Source organism: Pocillopora verrucosa, chromosome 5 (assembly GCF_036669915.1).
Source record: "Pocillopora verrucosa isolate sample1 chromosome 5, ASM3666991v2, whole genome shotgun sequence".
In the NCBI taxonomy this organism is placed as follows: Eukaryota; Metazoa; Cnidaria; class Anthozoa; order Scleractinia; family Pocilloporidae; genus Pocillopora; species Pocillopora verrucosa.
Genome location: NC_089316.1, coordinates 5,176,215 through 5,184,118, shown reverse-complemented (window position 1 = coordinate 5,184,118; position 7,904 = coordinate 5,176,215).

Sequence of the window (7,904 nt, the reverse complement as noted above, 5' to 3'; positions counted from 1 at the left end):
ATCGCGCATTGATAAAAAATAACAACAGATACGAGCAGCGTTGTCTTAGCTCCAAAAGAAATCAGCTACGAAGCAGGAATGTTTTATTTTTGCAAACAGGGAATTTTTTTACCCTGCACGTACAATGGAGTAGGGGTGTAGGTCAAATTCACCCTTTGACTTAACCCTCCTGCCCTGTGCTACATCCCTCTCCTCACTTCTGCTGAACTCTACATACCATTCCCATTTATACATCTTCATATTTTGCTCACTCTATAAATCTCGAAGAAAACTTGTGAAGTGTATTCCGAAGTTAGTGTGTTCTGAAGTTAGTGTTTTAAAAAATAATTTCCTTTCTAATCGTAATTTATTATATTGTATAATCTCTTTGTCAAAGACTGCCTTCCCAAGTTTCGCCTTTTAATAGTTTTCCCATGATAAGCTTCTTTAGTCAAACAGTGGCATAGCTCGCCGAAAAGAAAATCTAGTAAACCAGAGAAAGAAATCTATACAGTGAAGGAACATTATCCAGCGTCGATCTCCAGGCAACAAATCGAAACGGAATCAGGTCAATAATCACTATAACACTCCTTAATTTACCTATTGCTTTATCTTTGTGATATGAAAGTCAAAAATACCCGGTAGTGACATTTATAGTGTTTCATTCGCACAGGGAGGGGCGTCCAAATGTTATCAAGTAATTAGTTTGTTTAATACGATTTAGACATAAATTCGTAGCACCTTTTGCCTTAAGCCGGCGACACACCTTGGGATTTTATGCGCCAATTGCAGCCAATTTGATCGCCACAGATAGCTGCGGACACACTTGGCGATTTTTTCTTCCGATCACGACAATGTGGCACTTCATCCCAAGTTCCATAGGGTGACGTTTAAAAATTGCGCGAACCAATATAACCAAACAGAATGGCGACAGCGAAGCGAAAAAATTGTTGGCTGCTGCCATAATTTTGCACCCAAAGCGCTCCAGGAAGCGTTCTTAAAAGTGGGACAATGGAAAAGTATGGTCAAAGACATGGATCTATTGAAACGCAGAGTCTTTCTTGAGACGATTACCGTCGTCGCTCGAAGTTACATCAAATAAACATTGTCTTTTCTGAAAACAGTGTAGTCAAATTTACCTCTTTTTCTTCGGTTCAGAAACAATTTTCGATGCCTTTCTCCATTTTGAAAAATCATGTGATAATATCGCCCAACTTGATTGGTTAATTTTACTGCCGACTCCCAGAGTAAAATGGCGAGAAAATCGCGGGAAGGGGCAGACTTAGCGAATGCCGGCGAATTAAATCACCGATATCTGACATGCCAGATATCGGCGATTTTATACCCCGATCGCGGGGATTGGCGAATATCGCAATCGCCGCACCGAACACAATTGGCGATTTTCGCCGATCACCGTAATCGGCGTATAAAATCGCCAGGTGTGTCACCGGCTTTAGCGCTTCTTTACGTCATCGCCTCCTCGGTGGTTAAATCCCAGGCGAAAAAGTTTGTTTTTTTGGTGGAAAACCAGCATCAGCTTTGTTTGCAAAGGAATAAGAATGGTAGCCCTAAACGCTCAAAAGGCACGAGTAATGAAGCATGTGCAGTCATTTTGTCGCTGTGTCTTACGGACATTATTTCAAATAAAACTGTTGAGACATTTTGTGTTATTATTTTAAATTATCCCACTCTTTAAAAAGTAACATTAGCACAAAAATCTTGTTAGCGGGTATGTTCCAGGACCTCAGGTAGAACATGAGAAAATATATGTTCTCTTGTATTTTTTGCCCATAACTATCAAACGTAACCTCAACAAAATAACGAAGGTGGGCCAAGGGTTAAGAGTCAAAAAACGTCACTCAAAAAAGGCCACTCGAAATCAAAAAGAAAACTTCTCTAAAAGGATGCTAACTCAGCTTTTATATACGCATGGTGATGCTCAAAGGACCCATTCCAAAATCAATAAAAACATAAGTAAACACTATAAGTACGTTCGAGACTAATACGTAGTGACAATTACTAACTTATCGCTGGCGGTTAAAAGATTCCGCCACTGAGAAGAAGGGAAAACAAAGGGAGATCCGATCGCTACGGCCCTTTGTGCTCTTAGCATCCAGCCTCTATCCACGAGTCTACAGATGAGGTCCACAGCAAAGCAGTGCTGGTTCGCCAATGATGCGGGTGGGGCAGGCTCCACTACAGAAATTAAGAGATGGCATGCCTCGCCTTTCACCTTCGGCTTAAACATCGCTGGACTTACTTTCTAAGAACACTGCCCGACATCCAGGATCTATTAGAGCCACTGGAGAATGCAATATTTCTAGTGCTTATTTACACTTTTGCTTCCCAGTGCCCTAATATGGTGAAATGACTTAATTTTGGGGTAGAAAACGAGTGTATCTTCAAACCTCATGAAGCCTCTTATGTGATGCTGTTCAAATGTTTTTGCGACACGTAGGATTATATCAAAACAGATGTGGCCGGACAGTACCTAAGAAAGTTTTATCAACACCTAAAACAAAACAATTTTTACTGATATTTCGATACAAATAACCGTGCTGCGATCTGTCGGCGTTCGGTCGATAAATAGGTGAGATGACAAACATTTGGCTTTGGGTAACTGACAAAGATTTCTCCATCTCTCTTTTCTACAACAGTCCGCCGCGACCGACAACAGTCCTTCGTCACTCGTAACATACATTATTCAATCTTTCTCGGAGGCATAATTTTTCAGCTCCATTAATATGCTTAAAATGTTGGTTTCTAGCCTTGAACACCACTCTCTTCACGGGCTTCCTCACGTGGCATCACGTGGATAAAGATTGTAAACTGTAATTATCTAAGAAAAGTTTGTGAGAGTCTCAGTGGTAAACAATTTGAAATTTTTAACAATTTGAAATAAGTTTGAACATGGCGTTATCACTTGGGCTGAAGACATTGTGTATGTAAACTAAACAAAACTATCCAGATAATTTGTGTCGCGGTATATTACCCTCCCCTCCCTGCAATCGATGTCGCCTGGTTCATGATGAAGACTATTCTGAATGACAAGCCTTACATATTGCATCGCTGGGTAATGAAAGGAGGGAAAAAAGGCATATGTAAGGCTTTCAGTTGTTTTCAGTGCTTAAAAAAAACAAAACAAGAAGTCTCAATTGGTTTTGAGCCAGATTTTAATTCGTAACGCTACCCTAGGTCTCCTTATCTATTTCTGAAAAGAAGACATCGGTTCTTGGACATGTGATTTTGTTAATAGATAAGAAAATTAAGAAAAAAACCACATTTTCAACACCCGACACCCTCTTTCTATTACTTTTGGTAGGTTGTTGGACAGCAACCAGTTGAGGAAATTACCATCAGGCATTTTCAGTAGCAACACCGAGCTTGAATATTTGTAAGTTTGGACTCTGTTTTATTTTTTAAAACTTATGACCTCTATTTCAAAGTTAGTATGTTCTGAAGTTAGTGCTCTGAACGAAAATTCCTTTCTATCTCTGGTTTTTTTTTTCTTTTTTTACACAATCTCCTTGTCAAATACTTCACTTCTAAGTTTCGCCTTTTACAAGTTTTCTAATGGTAAGCTTCCTCGGTCAAAAAAGTGGCATAGCTCATTTTAAAGAAAACCAAGTAGACCAGAGAAAGAAATCTATTCAATGAAGCATCATTACACAGCGTCGATCTCTAAACTCCATGCAACAAATCGAAACAGGGTCAGGTCAATGTTCAGTGGAGCACTCCTTAATTTACCTATTTCTTTATCTTTGTGATATGAGAGTCATAAGTACTTGCTAGTGACACTTATGGTGTTTAACTTGCACAAGAAGAGACGTCAAAATATAAATAAGTATCTAGTTCGTTTAGTATCATTTAGTCATTCGTTCATATTTGGCATGTAGTTTCTATAGGAATTCGATGTTCGAAGTTATTTAGGTTTAAGCCATCGCAATGAGTTTCCAAGTTGGACATGTGTTGTTTAAATTCAATAAGTGGACGCTCATATTTTGTCTACGAACGTTTTATAGAGCTGTTTCATACGTCCCAAATAACGAACTAAAATATCTGTTGGTCAAAAGTGAAGACCATTCTTCCCAGATTTAATCCTACTAATTTTTTAAAAGGAAGAAGAGTACATGAAGAGATAATTTCAGGGACAGTTAGTGACGTTTAAGGCATTAAAATATATAGACTTTGTCCTCAAAGTCACAGATTTATATTAATGTATGATACATCAGTCTTGATGACTCTTCAGCTCCGAAGAAAAAATGCTAAGCTTGTAATCTATCTTATATGAAGGAGTAATATAGTTTTTAATTACTTAGTGATTATTTACCCTAATAAAATCTTATTTATCATTAATGATTAATATATAGTAATTCATTCAAGCACTTCTCAGCCTGATTCCCTTTAGACCGTCGAGTTGGGAAAAGGGGGTAGTGAATGCCCACCAGAGGCCAACTTTTGCTACTTAAGGGGAAGGGCGCCTCGTTGTTTCGTTCAATCGAGCCTGATTTTGAATGTGCTGACAAGGAAAGGTTCGTTACTTAGGCCGGAAGATAAACCAAAAAACATCAATGCAGCAACATGACAAAGTCTCAAGGCTGCTATGTGACAAATCAAAACAAAGTCTGGTCACATTTTAAGTACGCAGGTTACTAATTGATAATAGCGTAAAAAATGTTCTCAATGTGACCGGTTTTTAACTGAAGCCTCTAGAGGTCAAAACTACTTACCAGTTAAACCTATATTAGTTCGCGTACAAAGTAAAGCGCATGAAAGGTGTCTATTTTCTATGAATTTACAAGGCCTGGAGAACAACAAGAAAACTCATAACATTTATTCGAGTCTCTCAGTAAGGCTCTCTAAGAGTTCTATCGTGACTTGGTAGAACCATGTGTTTTGAGATGGTAGGCCATCAACTCCTTTTTAAAGTGCTGTTTACCCTGTCTTTTCTGATATGTCGGGCTGCTAACGCTAATGGTGGCGTGGCAAATTCTCAGCAAGACATATAGCAACTTTTAACTTGTGTTTTAGTCGAATTTAAGCTGACTTTGAACCGAGACACAGCGACAGAACCTAGACAAATATGACGTCCGAAGCAGATAGCAGCTGCAGTGCATTAGTTCTAAGCCTCAAACACCGCAGCAAATCTTCACTTCTGTTTACCACTTCTTCTGAGTCTAGATCTCTTTTGTGGATCTGGAAAAGAACTGGAAAAATTGGCTTCAAACATGGAATTTACCCTCAATTTACACTCGCAGTACCGAGTAGCGTCTTTCATCACATGTATCAGGTCAGAAGCCGTCAATATTAACTCTGGTTCACCATTTGCCTCCAAGGAAGAGAAAGGTAGGATCGATAAAGTCTTAGAGTCGTGGACTAATTACCGCGTAGGCAAGACGAACACAATTTACGAGCGCTAAACAAATTTCAGTCATAATAGGGTAAGACCTTTGCTGAGCAAAATTCATCAAGCTGGAAAAGGAGAAGTTCGAATTCAAATGAAGCAAAGTGCCATTCATTGGACAGGTGATGACAAAGAATGGATTGAATTCGAAGGCAGAGCATAGGAAATCGGATGCAACAGTCAAGATGGAGCCAACAGCACATGTATCAGCAGTGCAGAGATTTATAGGGCTAGTGAGGCACCTTCCTAAATTCCTTCAAAACCTTTCAGAAATGTGAGACCATTACGCCGCCTGACACACAAGAATGCGAGTGGATTTGAACTCAAGAGATTCAAAGCACCAATAGTCAAGTACTTCAGCGAGTGACCTAAAAGAGGACTAAGGAGATGTCTCCAAGGATAAGCTTAGCTTTTTACTGATGGAGCATGGTCAACCAGTGACATCTAGAAGTGGGGCACTCCCATTGGCAATGAGGAAGTGCTCAAAGATCGAGAAGGAATTTTTTTGCCCCTGTCCTTGGTATACAGCGTAACCACCTATGTGTTCGGTAAGAAAGTCATCCTGCGGACTGCTTTTGTCGCGACTTCAACAGTATGACTACAAGATACGCTACAAGCCTAGGAAAGGTATGCTGACAGCCAACACTTTGTCAAGAGGTTACATAAAGGACTGTGAGCGTTCCCCCCCAGAAGTAGAGGTCGAACGCCCACATACCTATCACTACCTTCCAGACAACTAATTCAAGGACATCCAGACAGAGAGAGAGACGACTTTTCCCTCAGCGCTTCAGAGCTTGAAAAACACAATCTCGGAAGGCTTCCTTGTTGCAAAAGTTAAACTAAACAGCTAGACAAACCCACATGTGGCAATACCAAGTAAGGCCCAGTCTCTCTCTGTAACACCTGACAATTTTCAAGAAATCGCCCATAGATTCTGTACGCAATAAGTCTACTGGACTTCAAGAAATACGACGATAGTTGAAAACGCTCAGATGCAATCTAAAAGTGTGAACAAGGACCACGAGAAATTTGTGCGTGGCACCGGGCAACCGAAAGCTTCGTCGAAAAGTGGAATTATTTCTGAGGTCCAAAATGTCCGGTCGGAAATCAATCTCATCGAGAATCAACTGATCATGAACCAACCAATTCATTTAGATGGACATAATCGAGGGGTTCTCGAACTTAAACTGGCGGAGATGGAAAGCAAATTGACATATTACAAAGCCACTTAAAAACAACTGAAAAAAGGAAAAAGCAAGCCTTTAGAATATTTAAAGTCCAATTTCATTGAAAGTAACGACTTACTTCTTATAATCTGAGAAATACTGGGATCATAATTGCACTTCTCCTCTCAGAATTTTTGAAGTGAAGCTCTAGTTACGGCAATGCAATGTTGTGAAATAGCTTAGGTCGCCACTTGCGTCAAGCGTCATCGATGACAGAATTTAAACTTTCATAAACCGTCCCAATTTTTTAGTCAGTTCTCCTTTCGATATATCTGTAGCACGGCATCCATGCAAATCTGTATTATGAATTGCTATATTTTAATCTTTTTAGAAGTACAGAAGGTAGAAGTACGACGTTTTTACTTGGTAGACTTCATGTCAGTGTCTATATTTACAATCATAATCTTGTAATTCCACGAGGATTGACCGTGAGTAAACGTAAAGGTCTTTCACGTAAATTAAGTGACACATTCTGACATGAAAAGGAGGCGATTTATGTTAAGAGCAATTTACCGGATAACCATTTATTTTCTTTATTCTTTATATCAGTATGACAAATTTCTTATGCATTTCGACGTTTTACTTGACAATGCCAAACTGACAGCTTAGAGAAGGCCACTATTAACAATTTTATATTGCATTTCTAATTTTTTCTGTTTCTTATCTTTCAGAATCTTGTCTGATAACCCATTGAAGAGTTTGCCATCTGACATTTTCGCCACAAATACTAAATTGATTTGGCTGTAAGTTAATTTTTCCTCTATTAAGGGACATCAAACAATATTTGTCTTTGTATTTTAAAACACACTAAACCACTATTACGTGTTTATAAATGTTTGGGTACCACTTTTAGTTTGAAAAAACAAGAAAAATTTCACTCTGATATTATGATTATACGCGGAGACTAACAGATCATATGACGACATTAGAAAGGCTTTAAGGAAAGAGTATGAAATAAAACAAATTGGACAATGATCCTCGAAGTTGACCTGTATTTCATACAATTGCAAAAACTGAGAAGGCCGAGCAAAAATTCAGGCTTCAACAAGATTCAAACCCGTGCCTCCCCAAACCTAGTGGGGTGCCTCAACCAACTGAGCTAAGACACCACTCGTTGAGATCAGAGCACATTTTGGAGGGTTCTTCTATCCCGTAGAGGAATATTATCATATTTTTTGATGAAATAAATTTTGCGGATGAAAATCAAGCAGAGCAATGATCCTTGCAGGTAAGGTGCAATTGCACAACCGCGCCTGCGAAGATCAGTTTTGTAGTTGATTTTCATCTGCAGGTCA